A 26,966-nucleotide genomic window follows, 5' to 3' on the forward strand; every position below is an offset into this window, starting at 1 on the left:
TGGCACCCTGAAGTGTGCTCTCCAAGGGCTTGTCAAGCTTGCCCCCTCTTCTCTTGGTGTCCTCAGGGACATCAAAGATCTCCTGAGAGGAACCCACACCGTCTACCTGTGGCCCCCGAAGTACAGCGCAGTCTCAAGTGCCCACATCATCTGCTGGATTCCAGCTGGTAGCGCAGCGTGGGTGTGGAAGTAAGAATTGTAGTTGGAGACCGGCACACCTGGTGCGGAGTCCCGTAGTCTTGACTGCATCTAAGGCATGTGGCCCCTGTATTGTGGAGACCTAGGCATGCCTAAGTGACTGGAGGTGAGCTGATTCACTGTTTTCGTGACTAAGCGTGGCCCGCTTCATCAATCGTGCCACATCTCTCTCACGCAACACCCCAACTACATGCTCATTGTGTGTGGTGTCTGATTCACAGGTTGCAACCCTTGGAGGTGGGGGAATAACCATAGTAGTGCTTTATTCAACATTGTGAGCCATTGCTGAACTTGTGCCTGAGCCTCAGTTCCAGGAAGGTATGACATTTGCAACTCTTTGATCGTATGAGTGTCTTGAATGGTCCGGATCGACCAATATCATTGTGCACCCAACATTATGCTCGGATGGCCTTGATGCACCACTGATCAACAATTACCTGATGAGGTACCTTCTGCTTCTGAGACGCCCCTTCTGCTCCATTCTCCATTCAAACACTGTTCACTTACTTGGCCCTCAGAATGGCAGACCTCATGTGGCCTTCCCCGACGACACTGTGTTGCCAGGTAGCATTGCCGGCTTTGGCCTGGGTGGTGAGAGTGACTGAAGGGGTAAGAGGAACGCCTCCTAGAAGTATCAGAAGTGGGTCAAGAGACTTCCAAACCCCTTATGTTGACTGCCTCCTAATTGACCGTGCTGCCTACCTCCACCTCCAACTGCTTCCTGTGACCCTGACTAAGAGTGACTGCAGACTTGTGCGGCTTTGTGCCCAGGGGAAGGACAGATGTGTCTCCAATCTGTCGGTGTTGGATATTTGGGTGAGTTGGAGGGCAGCAGGAAGCTTGGGGCCAGGGGGTCTGCAAAGGGTGACCAATTGACCTGCTGGGTATCAGTTGCACTACAGTAGGTTGCTGAGTACATATGTGTGTGAGTGCTTGCATACAGGCTTGTCTGATATCCATTTCACTTCAAAGCAGTGCATAGTGAGTGTGTGTGTGTGGGGGGGGGGGGGCGGGGGTAGTGACAGTGGGCAACCGCCCATGATTCAGGACACTGGATGCCGGTTTGCCTTATACGTTGATTTCTTGGCAGAAAAGCGTTATGCTTGACATTGGTTTGGCCCACGTGGCCTCAGCCAGCGGTGCTCCTACAAAGTGGTATAACTTTGTGCATGGAGATATTTTTTATATCATTGTGACCCAGGGTGTATCCTCAAATTGTGTGGTATTAAAGAATAGAAATTATGAGGGTGGGCCTGGGGTGGTCAACATATTGCACCGCATAAGGGTGCTGGTGGGTGTAAATCGGGATCTTTCCCACATGTGCAGATTGCTGATGTCATCTGAACCAGACTGGGCCTAGTACTGGCAGTAATAATTCCAAGTGCGATTCATGCCCAGAAATACTTGATGTTCATGTTGTGTTGATTATTTTGTGTGTTGAATAAAAACGTTAATTGCATTCATCATGTGTGAAGTCTTTTTGTGAAGATCAGTGTCTTTATCGTCAGTGAGTGCTGTGCCAATGCTTTACACATTGCCTCTGTTATAAGCCTGATTGCTCAGTGCAAACCTACCTGAGGGTGAGTGCAGGTTATACAGTATGTGTAACCACCTGCCCCAGACAGGAGTGGTAGGTTCTGCCTGGCTGGGACATTGCTTCAAACAACCAGAAAGTGTCAGTTCCAAGATTCACTCACACTAACATTTGCACAAACATGGTTGGACCCTGATGACTGCTATGCAGAGTTCTGAGGGAAATGGAACAGTTGTGGGGTCACAATCACCTCCTAGGTTTTCGTGCTGGGTTTGCAGTCAACTACATTGAAGACACTAGGGAACTGGATTACATTTACACCAGACACCAGGTTACTTATAGCGGGAGGTTTCAATGTAAAGATGAGGGCAGAAAAAGATAGGAGCACAGGCACTGAATGAATGAGTATGTCAGACAGAATACTCTTAAATGTCATCACAGGTGTAGGCCGTTTAGATCCCTGGAGAGAAGAACACCCAACAAACAATATACCAATATTAATATGCTTCTGCCACTATGAAAGCTATGTTTAGACTATATTATTTGTTTGTCCCTAAAACAGAGGGAGGACTCATTGTAACACACCATACCTAGTGAGGGGAATTTCAGATTGCTCAAAACCACTAGACTTAGTATATTGAGACAGAAGGGGAGAGGGCACTGGAAACTGGATTTGCATGAATTCAGTAGCTGTGAGAGAAGGAAACACCTGATGAAGGTCAACAAATTATGTTTCCAGGAAAACAAAGAGTTGGTACAATCCCAAATTACAATCTGGGAGGTGTATAAGAAGATGGCAAGAGTACTGCTGTTAGCACACATTACCAGAAAATAAGGGAAAGGCATACAGAAGTCATAACACTAGAGGAACACTTGGGAAAGCTGGAAGCAGAATGTTCTCAAACGTAAGAGACAGAGAGGTCACACGAAATGGCAACAGCTTCGGAGGAATGCAGGGGCATGTTATCAAGCAGGGCGTTAAAAATTATTGCCGTTTTAGCAGCAGAAAACTACAGCTAAAGCGACGATAATGGGCTTGATAATATGGCCTTGTGAATTCCAATAAAAACCCATGTTCTGGTGAGAACATGGGTTTCTATTGGAATTCTCCACGGCATATGATCAAGCCCATTATCGCTGCTTTAGCTGCAGTTTTCTGCCGCTAAAACTGTGATAATTTTAACGCCCTGCTTGATAATATGCCCCGCAAATCAGTAATAGTAGATGAAGAAGCCTGAACATACTTTTTAGCAAAACAACATAAGCATTAGGAAATGGTTAACAAGACGAGGAAAATGTTGTTATGGCTACCTTCGAGAGAGGTGAGTCAAAGATGGGTACGTAGAATTCAGACCAATGGGGTGGTTACGGTAGAATCAGCTGAAGAACTAGCATATCTGTTTATCGCATTTCTCAATCGACAGTTGATGGACAGAATGCAGAACAATGTCATACATTCACCCCAGTACAGAGATCTGGGCCTAAATCCATCGTTTTTTTGCACTCCACACCACCCCAGTTCAGACATGGCCATATGCAAATCAGCCTTGACCCTGTGCCTCATGGGAACAGTCCAGCCCGAACTGCCAAGCCAAGTCTATCCTGGTCCGGAATCAAGCATCCTAGGACCGGTTTCGGGCTATCAGCCATCTTCAGCCAGGATAGCTTGGGGGCTGGGGCATGCTGACCCTGTGCCTCATGGGAACAGTCCAGCTCGAACTGCCACGCCATGTCTTTCCTGGACCGGAATCAAGCATCCTAGGACCGGTTTCTGGCTATCAGTCGTCTTCAGCCAGGATAGCTTGACTCCAGTTGTGCGAACAGCATGGGACTCACGTCTGAGCATACCCAGGAAAGACTTGGCTTGGCAGTTCAGGCTGGACTGTTTCCATAAGGCACAGGGTCAAGGCTGATTTGCATATGGCCATGTCTGAACTGGGGTGGTGTGGAGTGCAAAAAAACGATGGTTTTAGGCCCAGATCTCTGTACTGTGGTGAAGTATGACATTGTTCCGCATTCTGTCCGTCAACTGTTGTTTTTGCATTTGTCACCCCGAGTGGGATGGGTATGTTCAGACGTGAGTCCCATGCAACATGGTGACCTCAGACCTCTCAAAGTGGGTTTTGAGATGGTTGAGGTGGAGAACCGTTAGGGAGCATCTGGAGGTCTTGAGGTCCACCAAGGAGGTGTTCTCCCCCTTCCTCTCAACAATCTTGTGGGGCCCAGTCCATCACCCACACTTTTTGCCGAGGTTGCAGTTCCATAGGGGCAGCCGTTTGGTCATACAACTGTTTCATCACTTCTGTGCTGGCCTTTTAAGTTTTCTGAACCTTGCTTCCACAACTTGGTCATTTGGCTTCTGAAGGCCAGTATGTAGCTCATTACATCATGGGGGTTTTCTTGAGAGCTTGCTCCCACTTTTCCTTCACTATACTGAGAGGTCCCCTTACAGGAAGACAGTACAAAAGCTCAAAGCGGCTAAACCTAACCCCCTTCTGTGGAACCTCGCTGTAAGCAAACAGTGCCTCAGGTAGGCTACAGATCATGCATTTCAGGGTCTTCTTAAATCTCTCAACAAGTCCATTGGTTTGTGGATTATAGGGGTGGAGAACTTATAAGTAACTCAACACTACTTTCACATTGACTGCATGAAAACAGATGTAAAAATGTTATCTCGATAGCCAGCACCAGTAGGAAGACTGTTTGAACTGACCTTTTTTTGCAGGGATATCCTCAAACTTTTTGCCTTCTTCATCCTATTTGTTGGTTTTAAAACACTTGGCACTTTACCACTACTAACCAGTGCTAAAGTGCATATGTTTTCTGTCTAAATTGTATTGGTGATTGGTTTATCCACAATTGACACATTCGGCACATTTGATTTACTGGTGAGCCCCTAATAATGTGCATCAGGTGTGCCCAGGGCCTGTAAATCAAATGCTTCTAGTAGGCCTGCAGCACAGATTGTGCCACCCAGATGAGTAGCCCTTTAAACACGGCTCCGACCTGCTATTTCAGTTTCTGTGAGTGCAGTTATAAACTGTGCCAAGACTGTTTTGCATATGGTTGGGTTCAAACTGGAATGGCATGAGGAGCAAAAAACAATGGATTTAGGCCCAGATCTCTGTTCTGGGGTGAATGTATGACATTGTTCTGCATTCTGTCCATCAATTGTTCTTTTTGCATTTGTCAACTCCAGTCGGATGGGTATGCCCAGACATGGGACCCGTGCTCTCAATGCCACTGGAGTCAAGCTATATTTGTTGATGAGGGGTGAAACCCTGTAACTGGTCCTAGCATGCTAGTTTCTAGTACAGGGAGGACCTGACCATTCGGGATGGACTGTTCCCATTGGGTGCAAGGTCACCACTGATTTGCATATGGCTGGTGTCAAACTGGAATGGCATGGGGAGGAAAAGAAAAATGGATTTAGACCCAGATCTCAGTACTGGGGTAAATGTATGACATTGTTCTGCATTCTATCCATCAATTGTTCTTTTTGCATTTGTCAACCCGAGTGGGACGGGTATGCCCAGTCATGGGTCCTGTGCTCTCCATGCCACCAGAGTCAAGCTATTCTGGCTGATTCGAGGGGTGAATCCTCGAAGCTGGCCCTAGGATGCTTGCTTCCAGTTCAGGGAAGACCTGGCCTGGTAGTTCTGGCTGGACTGTTCCCATTGGGCACAAGATCAAGACTTATTTGCAGATGGCTGCGTTCAAATGCAAAAATACAGCAGAGGGCCCCTGAAAACCTAAGACCATAGGCACGGGGAGCAACCCACCAGGGGTGAAGTACTTAAATGAACATGAAAGGGAGCTTCCTCAAGGAATGGCGAATCAAATAAATGAAAATCTACTAAAAACACCCACAGAACAGCTAAGTTATTCAAGAAAAATGTATTTTCAGTTGATCAATTTTGATAAAATCATTTAGTTCAGCATTGAGAAAGGTCAGTTTCTAATTTGAAAGAACATTGGATTATGGAATCATAAGGAAACATCAGCCCAAGAGCAAATGTGACAATAAAAACATGACACACCGTTCATTCATTCAATCAATCATGCACACTCTCTCTATCAAGCAAACTAAGTATTCACGTGCAATAAAGCATCAAAAACAGCATACAGTGGGAGAAAAAGCGCCGACGCGCGTTTCGGAAACTGAAAGTTGTTCAAGAGAATCCTTCATCTGGGTGCATATATTTAATCCATAGATCTGTGCGGTCCGGAGCGATCCAAATTTAATAGCACACCGTAAGAATTAAATCAATTCACAATTTCAATGTTGGGCTGACAGAGCATATCTGTGGGTGAAAAAAATTAAATGAATATACAAGCTATAATTCCAGGTCACAATAGAGAAACAAGGCAGTATACAAGCAACACAATACCAGCATCAGTGTTATCATCATTCAACCTGGTGTAAAGGGTAGAAATGGAAAAGAAGATGGGCAATCCGAAAGAAATAGAATGAGAGGGTGGAGGGTCCCTAAATAACAGTTCATGTGACTAAGATGCATCTGGAGATACACCTATATTTGGTAACGGTAATCTATACACACCTCTGGATCCATGGGAACTGACCAAAATTTAGGAGTCGCTGCTGGTGAGAAAATTGTTCTGGAGAGTATGTACAGGTGCTGGCAGGATGACATGGAACGATGGAAGTTCCGATGGCATAAATACTATTTGGCTGATAGTTAATGCCGAGCACCTGAGTAAGGTAGTGTGTAGAAAGGCTGAAGCGCTAACCTCAGCAGATGCGACTGAGTAATGGTATAAGGCGACTGAAAGAGTCGTGAAATTAATAGCTGATGCGCTAACTATAGGAAATACAATAGTGGTGCTCCTAACGTCCGATGGACGGTGCACTCACAAAAATAAACAACAAAGGGTCTCCTCCAAAGGGAAAAATTTCCAAAAAGAGAGGAATAATAACACCATAGGGTTACGTGAAATGAACTAATAAAAATAGATAAGAAACCAAATACATACTGACAAACATAATCAGAGTAATAGACACTAAAGAGTGTAGTGCAGGGGAATTCTCTTAAATAATCGCGTTTTCCCAGGGCAGGTGTTCATTCAAACCTGTGTTGGCTGTATTAAGGGTGAACATCCAAAACACCTCCCTTTTGAAAAGCGAGTTCTGAACTCTCTCCCTGTTTCGCCAACATATCCTTTGGCGCAGGGGCACAGAAGAAGGTAGATGACATTTTTGGCTCGACAATTAGTCATTTCTTTGAATTGGAATCTTCTTTTGCCCGATGTGAGTACAGGGGTCGTTATGACTTGGTCACAGGCGTGGCAGCCGCCACATCTGTGACTCCCAGTGATAGGGTTGGTTCCAATTATACTTTTTTGGCTAGCCCTTGGTGCGTCTGGAATAGTGGCTCTGACCAGGGCATTTCTCAAATTTCTATTTCGCCGAAAGGCGAAAATAGGTTTTTTGAGTCGTTCAGCTGTTTTGTCTGTATTGAGAATATGCCATTGGGAGTTAATGATGGATCTAAATTTATTGTCAAAGTTGGAATGGGTGATAACAACTATAAGTTGTTGTTCCTCCTTTTTTTCTTTGGCATTCAAGAGAACTTCGCGGTTGTAATATTTGGCCCTTTTGTAGGAATCCCTAATGAGTCGATGAGGATAGCCTCTATCCAGGAGTTTGTTTTTAAGTTGGGCTGCATGGATCTCAAAGTTGTTGATGTCTGTACAATTACGGCGAAGTCTAAGGAACTGGCCCAATGGAATACTATTCCTCTGGCTCCGCGGATGAAAGCTATCATATAGGAGGAGGGTGTTGCGAGCAGTGGGCTTGGTGTAAAGAGAAGCCTCAATTTGCTGGTTGTTGATTTGGATCCATACATCTAAAAATTCAATTCTGTTTTGGCTGATGTTTGCTGTGAATTTTAAATGTGGATCACAAAGATTAATCCACATGATGAATTCATCAAGTTGTTCAGGTGTGCCCTTCCATATAAAGAAGATATCGGCAATAAAACGATTATAGTTGGTAACATTTTCAAAGAACAGCGCAATCTCATTATTGATGGCTGGGTTCAACCTGGAATGGTATGGGCAGCAAATGTTATGTTATGTTATCCACATTTGTATAGCGCACAGCTGCCCCAGCAAAGGGGCGTCCCGGCGCTTTGGACAGATAAAAGACACAACACAACAGACCTCAGAAAAACAAATGAACAAAGGCAAAAACCTAAGGAACAGAAGGAAAGAGAAGGGTTTTTACAGCTCGTCTGAACTCCATCAGATTATCCAAGGCACGTGTTTGGGAGGGAAGCGAGTTCCATAGCTTAGCAGCTAAATCTCTGAAGGAACGTCCCCCAGCACGGCAGAGCTTAAACCGCGGTACCACAACCAAATTTTGGCCCAAAGACCTTAATGACCGGGAAGGTACATACAGAATAAGAAGATTCTCCAATAACTGGGGAGAGGCCAATTTAAGAATCTTAAAAGATAGGCACAGAATTTTAAAATCGATCCGTTGCGCCATAGGCAGCCAATGTAGTGACCGTATAGTTTCCTTCGCGGAACAAAACCTCGGTAGGCCCACCAAGGCTCTGGCAGCAGCGTTTTGAACGCGCTGCAGCCGGGTGATTTCTACCTGGTTGGCCCCCAGCAAGAGCAAACTGGCATAATCGAGCCGCAATAGAATGGTGGCCTGCAGGATCAGCTGCCTAGTAGGGGCATCAAAGAATTTCAGAATAGGCCTAAGCCCTCGCAAAATTCCGAAACAAGTGGCTGCCCAGACGTGGGTCCTGAGTTCTCCATGCCACTGGAGTCAAGCTATCCTGGCTGATGAGGGGTGAAAACCCCGAAACCGGTCTGAGGATGCTTTTTTCCAGTCTAGGGAGGACCTGGCCTGGCAGTTCGGGCTGGGCTGTTCCCATTGGGCGCAGGGTCAAAACTGTTTTGCATATGTCTGGGTTCAAACTGGAATGGCATGGGGAGCAAAAAACATGGATTTAGGCCCAGATCTCTGTACTGGAGTGAATGTATGACATTATGCATTCTGTTCATCAATTGTTCTTTTTACATTTAGAAAGTGGGCATTTTCTTGCTTAACAAAACTGCGCCTCTACCTGTCTGTAGAATACACATCTGGGTTGGCTGACAGTTGGACTCTTGTGCATTTTCTCTAGATAGTCACACAATGGGAGCTGAGACGTGCCCTGCATATCCTGATTGCCCATCACCAGGCTGATATGCCGTTCTGACCTAGAGTTGTGGAAGGAGTTGTCACCAACACCTGAATAGGGCTGTACCTTTCCTCACACAAAACAGTCTCCACCACCCTGTAGAGTGTCTGGAATGAGGTAATTGAAAGGCACTGTCTTATGCACTACAAAGACTTTCATTTGATATTTGCCTACGTCAAAGGTAGAAAGGGGTACACGTATTAGAACTCTGACACCCCAAAATCAGAACACTTCTGGACAGAGGACATTCTGCCAGGAAGAAGAGCTGCATGATTTAGCAGGGACTGCCACTCTGCCAAGCTCCCTGTTGATTTGTTGTGCTGGCCTGCTGCATGCTGCTTCTGTCCTGGGAGTGAAAGGACTGCACTCTGCTTTCTACATTTTGCTTCCAAGGTTGTCCAGGGGCTTGTGTGGCCTTGCCTCCTGTTAAGAAGTCTCAGGCCTATCAAAGACTTCGCCTGCCAGTGCTTTGGCTCTTTTGCTGAGGGCCCTGATGTCCAAGTGGTGCCAAATTCAGGTCCTGGTCCCTTGGAAGTCTAACCTAGTGATCTTTAGGAGAAAATCCACTCATCAACTCCAAGCACCTGTGTTATTGATGCATCGCTGCAAAAGGTCAATGCATTGCCGCTGCCTTCCCCAAAAGCATGGTGCCCGTTCGAGGCATCGACCACGGCTTTCACCGCAGACCCCAGCTTGCCATCACATCATGTCAGAACAAAATCGTTGTAGTGCAAGGTCTGAACACCGTGTCACCAACATCCGTATCTCCTGTTTCGACTTCGACACATGTCCTACTCGGGGCCATGGAGTCGGCGCAACACCTTATTTACTGCTGCCGCATTGATGCAGCACTTCTCGATTTTTGACGCATCATCCCGAGACACCAATTTTTCATCAACACTGTACATTTGGTACAGTTGAACTTATTAGCAGCTTTTTACATGGTTTGCCATTCTGTTCTCACTTGCAGGCTTCACAAGATAGGGCTATATGGCAGGGCGCTTGATTGGCTCATGGACTTTCATGACCTTCGAACACAACACGTCCGCCTGGACTCTTTTAAGTTGCAACTGACGCATATGGAGAAGGGGGTCCCCCAGGGATCGTGTCTGAAACCCACTTTGTTTAACATCTACTAGGTGCCTTTAACCCAATTCATTAGAGCCTGTGGTGTAGAGAACGTGTCTTAGGCAGATGACACCCAGCTTCTGTTCTCCTTTGCCCCGATCCAGACAAGGTAAAGAGCAAATTCACAAACTGCATGTCAGAGGTTGCTGTATGGACGAGGAACAACTGCCTCAAATTAAACAGCGAAAATAAGGAGATCATGCTGTTTGGGAAGGCTTCCGAGATGGTCAGCCGACTGGTGGCCCGCAAAACTTGAAATGGCTCCTACACCGAAGCAGGTGGTAAACAATCTGGGCAAGAGGCTAGATCAATCTCTCTCCATGAAAGATCATGTCAGCTCCACCTGTGGCATGTGTTTCGCTACTTTCAGGCTTCTAAAAATAGCCCTGCCCTGGCTACCCAATTTGGCTAGGAAAACTCCAGTCCAGGCTCTTATCACCAGCTGCCTGGACTATGAGAACACCTTGCTGACCTCGGTAAATGATAGCCTGCAGGTAACACAGAAGGTGGTTGGGAATACCACTGTGCGAATAATCTGCAGTCTCCCGTCATTCCCGCCTTCTGCTCTGCTCCTCAGAAAACTGCATTGGCTGCCTCTTAAACTCCATTGCTTGACACATAAAGCCCTCTTTAAGTTGAGGCAGCCTACCTGGCATCCCTATTAAACCCTTATCTCCTGTCTAGATACCTGAGATAATCAGACAAATCATTGTTGGTATTTCCTTGCATGCGTACCTCAAGATTTGGGGACAGATCATTTTCCTACACTGCTCCATTTAATTGGAACAAACTTCCTTTCCATCTTCACTCCTGCCCTGATTTCACTTCTTTCAAGAAAGGGCTAAGACCTGGATAGTTTAGACTGTCCTCTTTCCCCTTGTGCAGTGCAGAGCTGAGATGCTCCCATGGGAACTTTTTGCACACAATACAAAGTATCCAAATAAATAAATACCAAAGTAAGAAACCTCGGCCGCATGTTCAGAAATGCATCTCCTCCCCAATCAGTAAGGAACTGAAGCATCACCTCGCCCTGCCGGTAAGGAATCAATGCAACTCCTCCCCTGCCTAGCAGTAAGGAACAAACCATCACCTCCCCTGCCAATAAAAACCAACCATCACCTCCCCTGCATAGTAAGGAACTGACACATCGCTTTGCTTTTCTGGCACCTCATCTCCCCTGTACCTCGCACCATCTTTGACTTTTAATGCATCTAAGGAACTTTGTGTTAAAACAACTGCCTCCATTGATTTCTATGGACTAAGCTTTCTTAATCTTTTAAAAGTGATATTTTGACTTGTGTCTTTTTTTTGTTGCTGTTTTGGTCTTGTTTCATTCAGATAAATATTCATTATTTTTCTAATTTGGTGTGGAATCTTTTATAGCGTTTTCAGTGTGTTACTGTGTGGGTGTGTACAAATACTTTACACATTGCCTGTGAGATAAGTGTGACTGATTGTGGCAAGCTACCAAGGTGGTCAGCAGGGGTTATCTTAGCAGTGTGACTGAAGTGAGGGTCCCTAATTGGACAGGATGCAAGGGATGCAAGGGAGACACTCCCAAGTAGAGACTCCATTTCTAACAAAGGACATGTAGCAATGGGGGACAACCAAGGTCCTTGTTGCCCCATGCACAGATGCCTTAGGCTCAGTATACAGGAGGCTGTCCTACTAGTACATCTGGTAACTAACAGAAGCATCACCTACTGCCTGGGCTTCAACCTGTCAACTAATGCCCTCCAGGGCTGGGCACTCCTTTTGAGGGTTGCAGAGGTCCTCCCTGGTGGGTCCTCTTTCTACTCCCCATCCTCGAATGACCCAATGACAATTATGGAACACCTCCACTTCCACATACAGACTAATCTCAACACCACCCTCCAGGGCACCCTTGTCTACAGGACCCCCATCCCCACCCGCCTTTCACAGTTGCCATTGTAGACCTCATTGTACCCCAGGCTCTAACATCCACTGATTACATTTGGAGACCTGAACTTCCACCTGTACAACCCCAGTGACCAGAACACCGCCTCCCTACTGGAGAACCTCGCCAACATCAGGCTCAAGCAGTTCGTCACCATATTGTTCCACACAGCTGGACAAACGCTCGAGCCCATCTTCACCCCAAGCGGGAACATCACCTACAGCCACAATACAAAATCTTCTAGTCTGACCACCATTGTGTGCATTTTGTCTTTGCCACTCCCACCATTTACCACCTCCCTCACTGCACCCCTGTCATAGCTGGAAAAAGGCCACTGGAGAACTTCTCATTAATGTCCTCATTGCGACCACACTGCCAACACCAACAGATTCCAACACCGCAGCACCTAACCTCCACCAATGGATATCCAACTGCGCTGACACTCTGTCACCCCTCAAGAAGACACCAGGCAAGGAACACTTCAAGAAAGCCAGCTGGTGGGTCACTCCCGCCCTCCATAAGTCCAGATGTGCCTACAGACGACTCGAGAAGAGATGGAGGAACAAACCCCGGAAGCCCACGCGATCTTCAAAACCACCATAAACGCACACCTCCTTTTCCTCAAAACCACAAAAAAATCACTCCAAAACAAAATCAATGCCAACGCAAACAACAGCAAAAAACTCTTTGCCATCATCAAGGAGTTCACTAGGCCCAACAGCGAGACCACAGACATTCCATCCTCCCAAGACCTCTGCAACAAACTTGGCACTTTCTTAGGCAGATCTATGACATCTTTGTCACAGTTAAGACCCTTCCACAACACCTGTCATCACTGCACGCAACCATGCTGCACCCCAACAGATCGTGCTCAACTGGATTCTGCTCAGCACAGATGACACACTCAAGAACATTAAGGGCATCCACTCTGGAACCCAATCGGATCCTTGCCTCTATCACATCTTCTATAGAGCAGCCGCCTCCATCACCCAAGCTTCACTGCACCATCAACTGCTCCATCAAAACCACCACCTTCCCCGATAACTGGAAACACTCTGAGATCAACCCCCTGCTGAAGAAGCTGCCTGCTGACCCAATAGACCCAAGAGCTTCAGACACATCTTCCTCCTCCCCTACTCAGCCAAGGTCATCAAAAAGGCCATCAACTTCGAACTCTCTGAGTTCATCGAAGAGAATCAAGTCCTGGACAACTCCCAATCCAGCTTCTGAAGCAATCACAGCAATGAGACTGCCCTGCTCGTCACCAGCGACAACATCCGCTCACTCCTCAACTGGGGCAAAACCGCAGCCGTCATCCCACTGCACCTCTCGGCCACCTTCAACACTGTCTCTCACCGCACTCTAATCACAAGACTCCATGACACCAGCATCCAAGACAAGGCACTGGACTAGAGCCACTCCTTCTTTACAGACCGAACACAGTGAGTCAGACTGCCCCTGTTCCTCGACGAACCTACAGAGATCAGATGTGGAGCGCCCCAGGGGTCCTCCCTGAGCCCCACCGTCTTCAACATCTACATGGCCCCCCTTGCGGCCATCATCAGAAACCACACACTCAACATCGTCTCCTATGTTGATGACACCCAGCTGATCCTCTCTCTCACCAACAAATCCATAGCGACCAGAATCAACTTTCACAGTGGAATGAAGGGTGTTGCCACTAGGCTGAAAGACAGCTGCCTCAAACTCAAATCAGACAAGACCGAAGTACTCATCCTGGGACCGGCCCACTCAGCCTGGGATGATTCCTGGTGGCCCGCTGCACTAAGAACCCCTCCCACCCTTAGGGAGCACGCACGCCACCTCTGTATCATACTGGATTCCTCGATCACAATGAACTGCTAAATCAACGCATTATCCTCATACTGTTTTCACACGCTCCACCTGCTTTGAAAGACATTCAGATGGTTCTCCACAGAATCAATAAAGATGGTTACCCATCACTCACCACCAGCAGACTTGACTACAGCAACGCACTCTAAGCCGGCGTCACCCAGAAACATCTCAGGAAACCCCAGAATGCCCACAACTCTGCAACCAGACTGGTCCCCGACATCTCCCACCGCAGCCACATAACACAACACATCAGAAAACTCCACTGGCTCCAAATCAAAAAGAGAATCACATTCAAGCTCCGCACACATGCCTACACAGCTCTCCATGTCACAGGACCATCATATCTGAACTACAACTTCGTATTCCACATACCCGCCAGACAACTTCACTCTGCCCAACTTGCCCTTGCCACTGTCCCATGGATTCCCTGCCCCTTCATCTCAGGCAACCCCCATCGCTAATCCAGTTCAGTACCACAAGACTTGGCACTTCGCATGAACCTCCACGCCCAGATGGATCAGCAGCCCCCCCCCAGCGCCTTGAGACCCACACAGGTGAGTGGCCGGGCTTTACAAACTCCTGATTGATTGATTGAATTATTGCCATCATGAGAATACCTCTTTTCTGCAAAGTTTTAAAGATCTTTAAATGCAGACATTTATGGCTAAATCTGTGTGATCAACCTGTGCGAAGAACTGAAGAAGCAGTGGCTGTTTTCAAAGTGAGCAGTGTGCCCCTATCCTTGCAGGCAGAGAAGTATGCAGGGTGAGTGTTGTGGCTGTATGAGTGCATGGTGAGTTGTAAGTCTATAAGTGCAGGATGTGAAGTGTCCCTACATTATCCTAGGACAAGAAATAAGCATGTGTGGTTGCAATGGCAGAGGTGTCTGTATGAGTGTAGAGTGAGTTATGCATTTGAGTGAAGGGTGCTATGTTGTGTTTCTGTGAGCATTTAGGGTGGGTGACCTGTGTCCATGCAGGATGAGTTGTGTGCAGGCAATGTGAGTGGGGTTCCTGCATGTTTACAGGCAGGGAGGTAGGCAGATTGAATGGTGTCTCTGTAAGTGTAGGGTGAGTGATGTGTTTGAGTGAGAGGGGGTTGAGCAGTGGTTCTGTGAGCAGTGGCTGTTCGAGGGCAGGATGGCCAGTGTGAGAAAAGATTGTGTTCTGCCTATATGAGCACAGGGTGAGTGATATGCATGTATTTATTTTATTTATTTATTTTGAAGCTTATAGTGCGCGCGGCTACCTCCAGCGGGGGTGTCCCGGCGCTAAGATTACAGGAATATCACAAGAGGGGGTTGCCTAGTTCATGTCCATCCGAAAAGAAAACCAAGGGCTGCAGAGGAGCTTTTAATTAGCGTTTAGTAAACAGCCAGGTTTTTAGTTTGCGTCGGAAGACTTGCTCAGATTCGGTGAACCTAAGGTCTAGAGGTAGGCTGTTCCAGAGCTTGGCAGCTGTAACGGTGAAAGTTCTGCCGCCACTTCGGGTAAGCCTGAATCTGGGGACGTTCGGTGAACCTAAGGTCTAGAGGTAGGCTGTTCCAGAGCTTGGCAGCTGTAACGGTGAAAGTTCTGCCGCCACTTCGGGTAAGCCTGAATCTGGGGACGTTCAGTAAGCGAAGGCTGTTAGATCTCAGATGTGTTACTGAAGATGATATCTTGAGTCGTTTGCTCAGATAGGCCGGGCCAATTCCATGAATTGCCCGGAAGGCAAGGATCAGGGTTTTGAAATCAATGCGTCGGGCTATGGGAAGCCAGTGTAGCTCATCCCGGTATGCTCCGACCGAGTTGCGGGCGGGAATATTTCCAATAAGCCTTGCTGCTGCGTTCTGAATGATTTGTAATCGGTTTATAAGATATTGGGGGGCGCCGGCATATAAGCTATTGGCATAATCAAGATGTGCCGTGATAAGTGCCTGGACAACCGTTTTGCGGGATGTCTGGGGGAGGTAGGGAAAAATCTTCCTGATCATACGCAACTTATTAAAACAGGCCCCCGTAACTTTATTGACCTGGGCTTTACCGGACAAGGTGTTATCAAATACGAAGCCAAGGTTGCGGGCGGACTGCACTGGTATGGGTGGAGGATTCAGGACGGTAGGCCACCATAGGGTTGCAGGGGGAGACGATTTCTGGCTAAAAAAGAGTACCTCAGTTTTGTCGGTGTTTAGGGCAAGATGATTGGCAGCCATCCATACTCAGATATTGCCAAGGCAGTTTCTGAAGTTGGAGAAGAGGGAGTCAGAATGGTCTCTGAATGAAAAAACAAGCTGAGTATCATCAGCATATGATACCACCCTGACCCCCCATGACTCTACTACCTTGGCAAGCAGGGCCAAGTATGCGTTAAACAATAATGGGCTTAAGGCGGAGCCCTGGGGCACACCGCACAAGAGGGGTTTGTCCTCTGATTCAAATGGGTGCATCAGTACCCTTTGAGACCGTCTGGACAGAAAGGATTTAGTCCATGCCAGGACTGTACCACCAATCCCCAACTGTTGTAAATGGGCTATAAGTATGTTGTGGGATACAGTGTCGAATGCAGAGGATAGGTCGAGGAGGACCAACATGGCCTCCTCGCCCCTATCCACTGATTCCCTAATAATCTCGGATACTTCCAGCAGCGCAGTCTCGGTGCTTTAGCCGGTTCTAAAACCGGACTGAGAATCGTGCAGCAACTGATTTGTTTCAAGATACTGAGCCAGTTGTTTCTGGACCACTTTCTCCAGTACCTTGGCAGGTTTAGGCAGGAGCGAAATGGGTCGGTAGTTGCAAAATTGTAAGGGGTCAGCGTCGGGTTTCTTCAGAATGGGAAGTAGCCTAGCATGTTTCCACACTGAGGGAAATTGACCACGGGTCAAGGAGGAATTCCAGATGGAGAGGAGAGGATTAATTAAAACAGGGGCAAGATTGCCCATTATTTTGGCAGGGACTGGGTCTAAAGGTGAGCCAGACTTGACTTTATAGAGCAACGACAGAGCTAAGTCAGGGGTTAGCTCACTGAAAGAGTTAAAAGAGCAGTGAGGGGGATATGGAACATCAGATTGGTGGTTAGGTGAGGCGGAGTCAAAGGAGGAAGAAAGTTTAATGATTTTTTCCTGAAAAAAGTCAGAAAGTCCGTTGCACAGGTCTTGAGTAGGAACGCATTGGGTTTTCATGGCAGGAGGATTCACAAAATCCTTCACAATGGTGAAGAGAGTTTTGGAGGAGTTCTGCGCCTGTTGGATGAGTTTTGAAAAATAAGCTCTCATCGAGGAACTTTTAAGTTTTTGGAATTTGTTTAGGGCAGATTTATAGGCCAGTTTGGCCAAAGGGTCATAATCCTGGCGCCATTTGCGTTCCATCTGTTTGCACTTACTCTTTTCCTCACGAAGCACAGGGGAAAACCCGGGAGCAGAGGTGCGAGATCTGGAGGAAGTCATAGGGGCAAGAGGGGCAATGGAATCCAGAGCAGAGGTAAGGGCAGAGTTATATCTTGCCGTTTCCTTGTCAAGATCTTCCAACTGATTAAATTGAAACTGAAAACGGGAATCTATGGACTCACAGGTGACTTTGGTCCATTTGCGACCACTGTCTCTGTTGAGGGAAGAAGGGGGGGCAGGGGATGGAAAAGTGATAACAAAGGGGAGAAGGAAATGATCTGACCAGGTAAGGGGGAGGGCAGGAAGGGCAGAGATACCAGGATGATTGGTGAAAATAAGATCAAGTGTGTGGCCTGCTTTGTGAGTGGGGCCTTTAACTAATTGGGACAAGGTAAGTCCTTGTAAAGTTTCCAGAAGAGAGGATGCTTGAGCACAGGACGGATTATCAATATGGAGAATGAAGTCTCCCAGCACTGTAAAGTGGGAGTGCTTAAGTGAGAAGTCCGCAATTGAGTGCGTCAGGGCATTGAGAGAAGAGACGGTGGCTGCGGGGGGATTGTAGACCAGGATACCGGCAAAGATGATGCTTGCGGAGTCCATGATCGTAAAGTGCATGGCTTCAATAAGGCCGGGATTGGGAATTTTTGTAATATTCAGTATAAGGTGGGATTTCGCAATTACCGCGAGACCCCCACCGGGTTTGGAATTCTCTTGGTTAATGCCTAATAGACGATAGCCAGGGGGAGTGGCCAAGTTAATGTCCGGTTTGGACGAGTCTTTGATCCAAGTTTCTGTGAGGAATAATAGGTCCCATTTGTGAATGTCTAGCGATAGCCAAATATCAGAGGCGTGTGCAGGAAGAGATCTGCAATTAATTAAGGCTGCTTTTAAGGTGACCGGGGGCTGGCAGTGAGCAATCATGGACTGATGAGACGGTTTGATAAAAGCAGGGATAGAGATGTTACATCATGAGCAAGAATATGAAATAGTTTCCAGGCTTTGTGGGTTACAACAAGTTGCGGGGTTGCAAGCGCCTTGACGTAGGTATAAGAGTTGATCAGAGGACCAGGAGATTGTTGGGGTGCGAGATGCAGGGGGTCTGGCGCTGGGCGCGGGCCCGGCACGGACGGGCGCAGACGGGCTTGCCTTCGGCGCGCCCGCTGCGCGGCCGGGATGACGGTGGGAGGAGGGTGGAAGGCGTCCAGGAGCTGGAGCGCTACCCTGCCTCCCCCCAAGATGGCGGTTCCGCGTTCTCCCGGCCGGCGAGAGCGATGTGCTCGGCTTCGGCGGGGGAGAGAGAGCAAGGTCGGGACCCCTGAGACGAAGAAATCTCGTCCGGTCAGGCAGAGAGGTCTGTTTCCGATTTAAAAATGCTTCTGTTAAAATATTTACAATTTTAAAAGAGTCAGATCGTAATTGCGTCTGTACGCTAGTTTTCAATCACCATGCATACAGAAATGTAACATCACACTCACACTGAAATGGCTTTCCGCTTAAATGAACAAAGAGAGAAGGAGATGCCCCCGGCTTCCGCCTCAGGGGTGAAACAAGTAATCAAGCAGAGTGAGCTGTATGCATGCAGGCTAAGGCACTGTGCCTGTGTGCTTGCACTCAAGGTATGCATAGTGTGGGATGTGTCTTTCTGAGTTCAGGGTGAATGGTGGGTCTGAGTGAGTCAAGAGTGGGTGCTATGTCTATGTGATTGCATGGCGATAGGAGTGCTTGCATGAGTCTAAGCTTAGTAGTGTTTCTGTGTGAGTCTAGAGTGATTCTGCATGAGACCAGGATGTGTGATTGCAAGGAGAGACATGTATGTATGAGTGTAGAGAGAGTTTTGCCTGTAAGATTTCAGGGTGCCGGGGTGAGAGGTGTACCTGTGTACCTGTGTGCATGCATGTTGAGTGGTGTGTGCCTTATACTTGCATTTAGAGAGGTTTGAAGAGTGAGCAGTGTGTCTATCTGAGTCCATAGTGAGCAATATGCCTGTTTGAGTGCAAGAGGGGCGGCGTCTGAATGAGTCTAGAGTGAGCTACGCCTGTATGAATGCAGATTGTGTGTGAGTGATAGGTTTCCTTTGTGAATGCAGGGTGTTTCTATGTGTATATGTGCATGCTGGTTGAATGGCGAGTCTGGGTGACTAGAGAGTGAGCATTATGCATGCTAATGTGAATTCAGGGGGCGAGTAAAGGGTGAGAATGAGTGCAGAGTAAGTGTTGTACACTTTTGAGTGCAGTATACCAGGCTCTTCTGTGTGCATGCAGGGTTGTTGCTGTGCCTATGTGTGTGCAGGGTGATAGGTGTAGTTGTGTATGAGATTAGAGAGAGTTGTGCCTTTGTGGGTTTAGGAAGAGTAGTGTGCCTGTTTGACACATACATCATTGCAGGGTGAGCTCTGTACCTGTACGAGTTCAGGGTTGGAAGTGCATCTGGGTGTATGGTGAGCAGTGTACCTTTGTGAGTGCAGCGTGCAGCACATTAAAGCCAGGTAACCACCAGAGCCCATCGATACATCATCCCTTTGTCATCCAACCTCCTAGTAAAGCTCAGCTAAATCAACCAGCAGGATACAATCTAACGGTTCACAGAAGGACTCGACCACCTAAAAGCACGATTCACATGAGAATTGTGGTTACTCATCTCTTACTTTCTTAGAGCGAACCACTACTGATCAGAGCGCAAACCTTTTATCCACCCTAAACCTAGCACCACAGTTTTAATTGCTTGATATCTCAGTGAAATTGGATTACCTGTTTGAGATGACACATCTGCAAACCACATTTCCCACCTCTTGTTTCCCACAAGCACACTCGTGCCATGGCTGCCCTCCTAACACTTCCACTACACATGTACACCTTACTTGATCCAATTACTACTGCAAAGCCCAAAATCCAGATCTAGGCATCACACGCAAAATTACAACCCCTTTTCTCAAACAAGCTCAAAAGTCTCACCCCCCTCAACTTGAAGAATTTGACCTTAATACTATTTCACTCCAGGACCTCTAGTTCTGTTTTGCGATCATATCAAAATCATATCTCTGAAATACAACATTATCCACATCGAATGAACAGAAAAAAAGTGGCGGCAATTGCATTTATTCACGAGACCCTTCATTTCCACATGATTAACTCAGTAACCTCCTCTTCATTCTCATGCCTCACTAAAGAGATTACAAAGATGATATCTAAATCACAGAGGCAAAACATCTTAAATCTCCCTTCCTACAGCCAAAATAATTTTGACTGTTTCCTTGATAACAGCACTAAGCAACTTACCTCCTCTTGTGAATAGGTTCCGCTCATAGATTCCAATGTCCAAGGGAAAAATATGAAGGCGCATATACCAGTTCCCAAATTGTTCCAATCACCCAACAAGCATTGCATTGTTGCTATTACCAGGAACGTATCCATCCTGTCTCTGATTGATTCTGATAAATAAACACAACTCACAAATCTCTAAAACTCTCTGGGCCCGATTCACAGAACTAATTTAAGACAAAATCTTAAGCTTACAACTCATGGTATTCACAGAATGCACTTACGACTGTCCTAAACTTACGGCCGCACTTGGGCCGGTATTTCCGCACCCGGAGTGTAAGCTCTGCACCCGGCGTGTAAGCTCCACACCCAGAGCGGAATTTTCACCATCTGGCCGGAATCTCCACTATCAGGCAGGAAAACCCAGAATGCATCAGATATACTCAATTAACACCAGATTGTCGGTATTCTGGACCGGAAGGAGAGATTCCGGCCAAATGGTGGAAATTCTGCTCCGGGTGTGGAGGTTCCGCTCCGTGTAATTCATTTAAAAATCATGAATAAATACATTTTTGATTATAATTATTTATATTAAAAATAGTTATTTGTTTGTAAAATGTTTTTTTAAAACTTTTATAAATTAATGTTTGTAGTTTAGTACTTTATAACATTAAAATTATTTTCAAGCTTTTGTATTTTTTATATTTTGAAATGTTTTTTAGTTTTGTGTTATTAACACTTTTTGTATTGTAGTTGGTATTTTGTTTCTTTTTTATTTTTATTATAATTATTTTGAAATATTAATTTTAACCCTTTGCTATCCAACACTCTTCCTATTGTTGCACTCTGTGGAGTGGGAATAGTCATTTTTTCTCCTCCGCTACCCAACACTTTCCCTACTGTCTCACTCTTTGGAATGAGAATAGTAATTTTTACCCTTCGCTATTTAACACTTTCCATACTGCTGCACTCAGTGGAGTGGGAATAGTAATTTGTTACCCTTCGCTATCCAACACTTCCCCTACTGTTGCACTCACTGGAGTGGGAATAGTAATTTTGTACCCTTCGCTATCCAACACATTCCCTACTGTTGCACTCACTGGAGTGGGAATAGTAATTTTTTACCCTTTGTTATGCAACACTTTCCCTGCTTTTGCACTCACTGGAGTGGGAATGGTAATTTTTATCCCTACGCTACCCAACACTTTCCCTACTGTTGCACTCTCTGGAGTGGGAATAGCAATGTTTTCTCCTCCACTATCCATCACTTTCCCTACTGTAGCACTCTCTTGAGTGGGAATAGTAATTTTTACACCTATACTATCCAACACTTTCCCTACTGTTTCACTCACTGGAGTGAGAATAGTAATTTTTATGCCTACACTAGCCAACACTTTCCCTACTGTTGCACTATCTGGAGGGGGAATATTAATTTTTACCCCACCACTATCCAATATTTTCCCTACTGTTGCAATCATTGGATTGGGAATAGTATTTTTTAACCCCAGGCTACCCTCTTCTCTCCAACACTTTCCCTACTGTTGAACTGACTGGAGTGGGAATAGTAATTTTTACCCCTACGCTATCCAACACTTTCCCTACGGTTGCCCTCTTTGGAGTGGAAATAGTAATTTTTACCCTTTGCTATCCAACAATTTACCTACTGTTGCACTCACTGGAGAGGGAATAGTAATTTTTAGCTCTACACCATCCAACACTTTGCCAACTGTTGCACTCAGTGGAGTGGAAATAATAATTTTTTACCCTTCGCTATCTATTATTATTAATATTATGTTTCTTATATAGCGCCTGAATCGACCCCCGAAGGGGTATCTCCGCGCTTGCCTTGGGAACCCGTCCTGGCTTTTCCCTGTGAGATAGCCCCTACAGGGCATCCCCAAGGTGAAAGCCAGGCATCCCGCCGCGGGGGGGGGGGGCCGTTGTGGAGATTAAGCAAGCTTAATGCCCAGAGTTGCAGAGTGTGAACCCATGATTAGGTCAGGCACTGAAGCGAGAATTATCGAGTCCATGGACATTTGAGCTCAAGACCCTGCCGCGTCGGGAATTGAACCCTGGTCCCGGGTCTGACCTCTGCTTCAGGGTCTGCCTGCTCTAACCAGTGAGCCACACTTCTCCTCCATCTAACACTTTCCCTACTGTTACACTCACTGGAGTGGGAATAGTAATATTCACCCATAAGCTATCCAACACTTTCCCTACTGTTGCACTCTCTGGAGTGGGAATAGTAATGTTTTCTCCTACACTATCCATCACTTTCCCTACTGTAGCACTCTCTGGAGTGAGAATACTAATTTTTACACCTATGCTATCCAATACTTTCCCTACTGTTTCACTCACTGGAGTGAGAATAGTAATTTTTGCCCCCACCCTATCCAACACTTTCCCTACTGTTGCACTCTCTGGAGTTGGGATATTAATTTTTACCCCTCCGCTATCCAATACGTACCCTACTGTTTCACTCACTGGAGTGGGAATATTAATTTTTACCCCACCACTAACCAATATTTTCCCTACTGTTGCACTCATTGACGTGGGAATAGTATTTTTTACCCCTAAGCTACCCTCTTCTATCCAACACTTTCCCTACTGTTGCCCTCAATGGAGTGGCAATAGTAATTTTTTACCCTTCGTTATCTAACACTTTCCCTGCTATTGCACTCACTGGAGTGGGAATAGTAATTTTTACCCCTACGCTACCCAACACGTTCCCTACTGTTGCACTCTCTGGAGTGGGAATAACAATGTTTTCTCCTCCACAATCCATCACTTTCCCTACTGTAGCACTCTCTTGAGTGGGAATAGTCATTTTTACACCTATGCAATCCAACACTTTCCCTACTGTTTTACTCACTGGAGTGGGAATAGTAATTTTTACCCCTCCACTATCCAACACATTCCCTACTGTTGCACTCACTGGGGTGGGAATAGTAATGTTTACCCCTACGCTATCCAACACTTCCCCTACTGTTGCACTCTCTGGAGTAGGAATAGTAATGTTTTCTCCTCCACTATCCATCACTTTGCCTACTGTAGAACTCTCTGGAGTGGGAATAGTAATTTGTACACCTATGCTATCCAACACTTTCCCTACTGTTTCACTCACTGGAGTGAGAATAGTAATTTTTATGCCTACACTAGCCAACACTTTCCCTACTGTTGCACTATCTGGAGGGGGAATATTAATTTTTACCCCACCACTATCCAATATTTTCCCTACTGTTGCAATCATTGGATTGGGAATAGTATTTTTTAACCCCAGGCTACCCTCTTCTCTCCAACACTTTCCCTACTGTTGAACTGACTGGAGTGGGAATAGTAATTTGTACCCCTACGCTATCCAACACTTTCCCTACGGTTGCCCTCTTTGGAGTGGAAATAGTAATTTTTACCCTTTGCTATCCAACACTTTACCTACTGTTGCACTCACTGGAGAGGGAATAGTAATTTTTAGCTCTACACCATCCAACACTTTGCCAACTGTTGCACTCAGTGGAGTGGAAATAATAATTTTTTACCCTTCGCTATCTATTATTATTAATATTATGTTTCTTATATAGCGCCTGAATCGACCCCCGAAGGGGTATCTCCGTGCTTGCCTTGGGAACCCGTCCTGGCTTTTCCCTGTGAGATAGCCCCTACAGGGCATCCCCAAGGTGAAAGCCAGGCATCCCGCCGCGGGGGGGGGCCGTTGTGGAGATTAAGCAAGCTTAATGCCCAGAGTTGCAGAGTGTGAACCCATGATTAGGTCAGGCACTGAAGCGAGAATTATCGAGTCCATGGACATTTGAGCTCAAGACCCTGCTGCGTCGGGAATTGAACCCTGGTCCCGGGTCTGACCTCTGCTTCAGGGTCTGCCTGCTCTAACCAGTGAGCCACACTTCTCCTCCATCTAACACTTTCCCTACTGTTACACTCACTGGAGTGGGAATAGTAATATTCACCCATAAGCTATCCAACACTTTCCCTACTGTTGCACTCTCTGGAGTGGGAATAGTAATGTTTTCTCCTACACTATCCATCACTTTCCCTACTGTAGCACTCTCTGGAGTGGGAATACTAATTTTTACACCTATGCTATCCAATACTTTCCCTACTGTTTCACTCACTGGAGTGAGAATAGTAATTTTTGCCCCCACCCTATCCAACACTTTCCCTACTTTTGCACTCTCTGGAGTTGGGATATTAATTTTTACCCCTCCCCTATCCAATACGTACCCTACTGTTTCACTCACCGGAGTGGTAATAGTAATTTTTACGCCTACACTAGCCAAAACGTTCCCTACTGTTGCACTCTCTGGAGTGGGAATATTAATTTTTACCCCACCACTAACCAATATTTTCCCTACTGTTGCACTCATTGGCGTGGGAATAGTATTTTTTACCCCTAAGCTACCCTCTTCTATCCAACACTTTCCCTACTGTTGCCCTCAATGGAGTGGCAATAGTAATTTTTTACCCTTCGTTATCTAACACTTTCCCTGCTATTGCACTCACTGGAGTGGGAATAGTAATTTTTACCCCTACGCTACCCAACACGTTCCCTACTGTTGCACTCTCTGGAGTGGGAATAACAATGTTTTCTCCTCCACAATCCATCACTTTCCCTACTGTAGCACTCTCTTGAGTGGGAATAGTCATATTTACACCTATGCTATCCAACACTTTCCCTACTGTTTCACTCAATGGCGTGGGAATAGTAATTTTTACCCCTACAATATCCAACACTTTCCCTACTGTTGCACTCTCTGGAGTGGGAATATTACTTTTTACCCCTCCGCTATCCAATATTTTACCTACTGTTGCACTCTTTGGAGTAGGAATAGTAATTTTTACCCTTCGCTATCTAACACTTTCTCGACTGTTGCACTCAGTGAAGTGGGAATAGTAATGTTTTACCCTTCGCTATCCAACACTTTTCCTACCTTTGAACTCACTGGAGTAGGAATAGTAATTTTTACCCCTCACCTATTCAACACTTTCCCTACGGTTGCACTCTTGAGAGTGGAAATAGTAATTATTACCCTTTGCTATCCAACATTTTACCTACTGTTGCACTTACTGGAGAGGGAATAGTAATTTTTAGCCCTACACTATCCAACACATTGCCTACTGTTGCACTCTCTGGAGTGGGAATAGTAATTTTCACCCATACGCTATCCAACACATTCCCTACTGTTGCAGTCTCTGGAGTGGGAATAGTAATGTTTTCTCCTCCACTAACCAACACTTTCCCTACTGTAGCACTCTCTGGAGTGGGAATAGTAATTTTTACACCTATGCAATCCAACACTTTCCCTACTGTTTCACTCACTGGAGTGGGAATAGTAATTCTTACCCCTTCACTATCCAACACTGTCCCTACTTTTGCACTAACTGGAGTGGGAATAGTAATTTTTACCCCTCCACTATCCAACACATTCCCTACTGTTGACTCACTTGAGTGGGAATAGTAATGTTTACCCCTACGCTATACAACACTTCTCCTACTGTTGCACTCTCTGGAGTAGGAATAGTAATGTTTTCTCCTCCACTATCCATTACTTTCCCTACTGTAGCACTCTCTGGAGTGGGAATAGTAATTTTTACACCTATGCTATCCAACACTTTCCCTACTGTTTCACTCACTGGAGTGAGAATAGTAATTTTTACGTCTACGCTAGCCAACACTTTTCCTACTGTTGCACTCTCGAGAGTTGGGATATTAATTTTTACCCCCACGCTATCAAACACTTTCCCTACTATAGCACTCTCGAGAGTTGGGATATTAATTTTTACCACTCCGCTATCCAATACTTTCCCTACTTTTGCACTCACTGGAGTGGGAATAATAGTTTTTACCCCTCCGCTATCCAACACTTTCCCTACTGTTGCACTCACTGGAGTGGAAATAGTAACGTTTTCTACTCCACTATCCATCACGTTCCCTTCTGTATCACTCTCTGGAGTAGGAATAGTAATTTTTACCTCTAAGCTATCCAACACTTTCCCTACTGTTGCAGTCTCTGGAGTGGGAATAGTAATGTTTTCTCCTCCACTAACCAACACTTTCTCTACTGTAGCTCTCTCTGGAGTGGGAATAGTAATTTTTACACCTATGCAATCCAACACTGTCCCTACTTTTGCACTAACTGGAGTGGGAATAGTAATTTTTACCCCTCCACTATCCAACACTTTCCCTACTGTTGCACTCACTGGAGTGGGAATAGTAATGTTTACCCCTACGCTATCCAACACTTCTCCTACTGTTGCACTCTCTGGAGTAGGAATAGTAATGTTTTCTCCTACACTATCCATCACTTTCCCTACTGTAGCACTCTCTTGAGTGGGAATAGTAATTTTTACACCTATGCTATCCAACATTTTCCCTACTGTTTCACTCACTGGAGTGAGAATAGTAATTTTTACGCCTACGCTAGCCAACACTTTCCCTACTGTTGCACTCTCTGGAGTGGGAATATTACTTTTTACCTCT

Source organism: Lissotriton vulgaris, chromosome 3_2 (assembly GCF_964263255.1).
Source record: "Lissotriton vulgaris chromosome 3_2, aLisVul1.2, whole genome shotgun sequence".
Lineage (NCBI taxonomy): Eukaryota > Metazoa > Chordata > Amphibia > Caudata > Salamandridae > Lissotriton > Lissotriton vulgaris.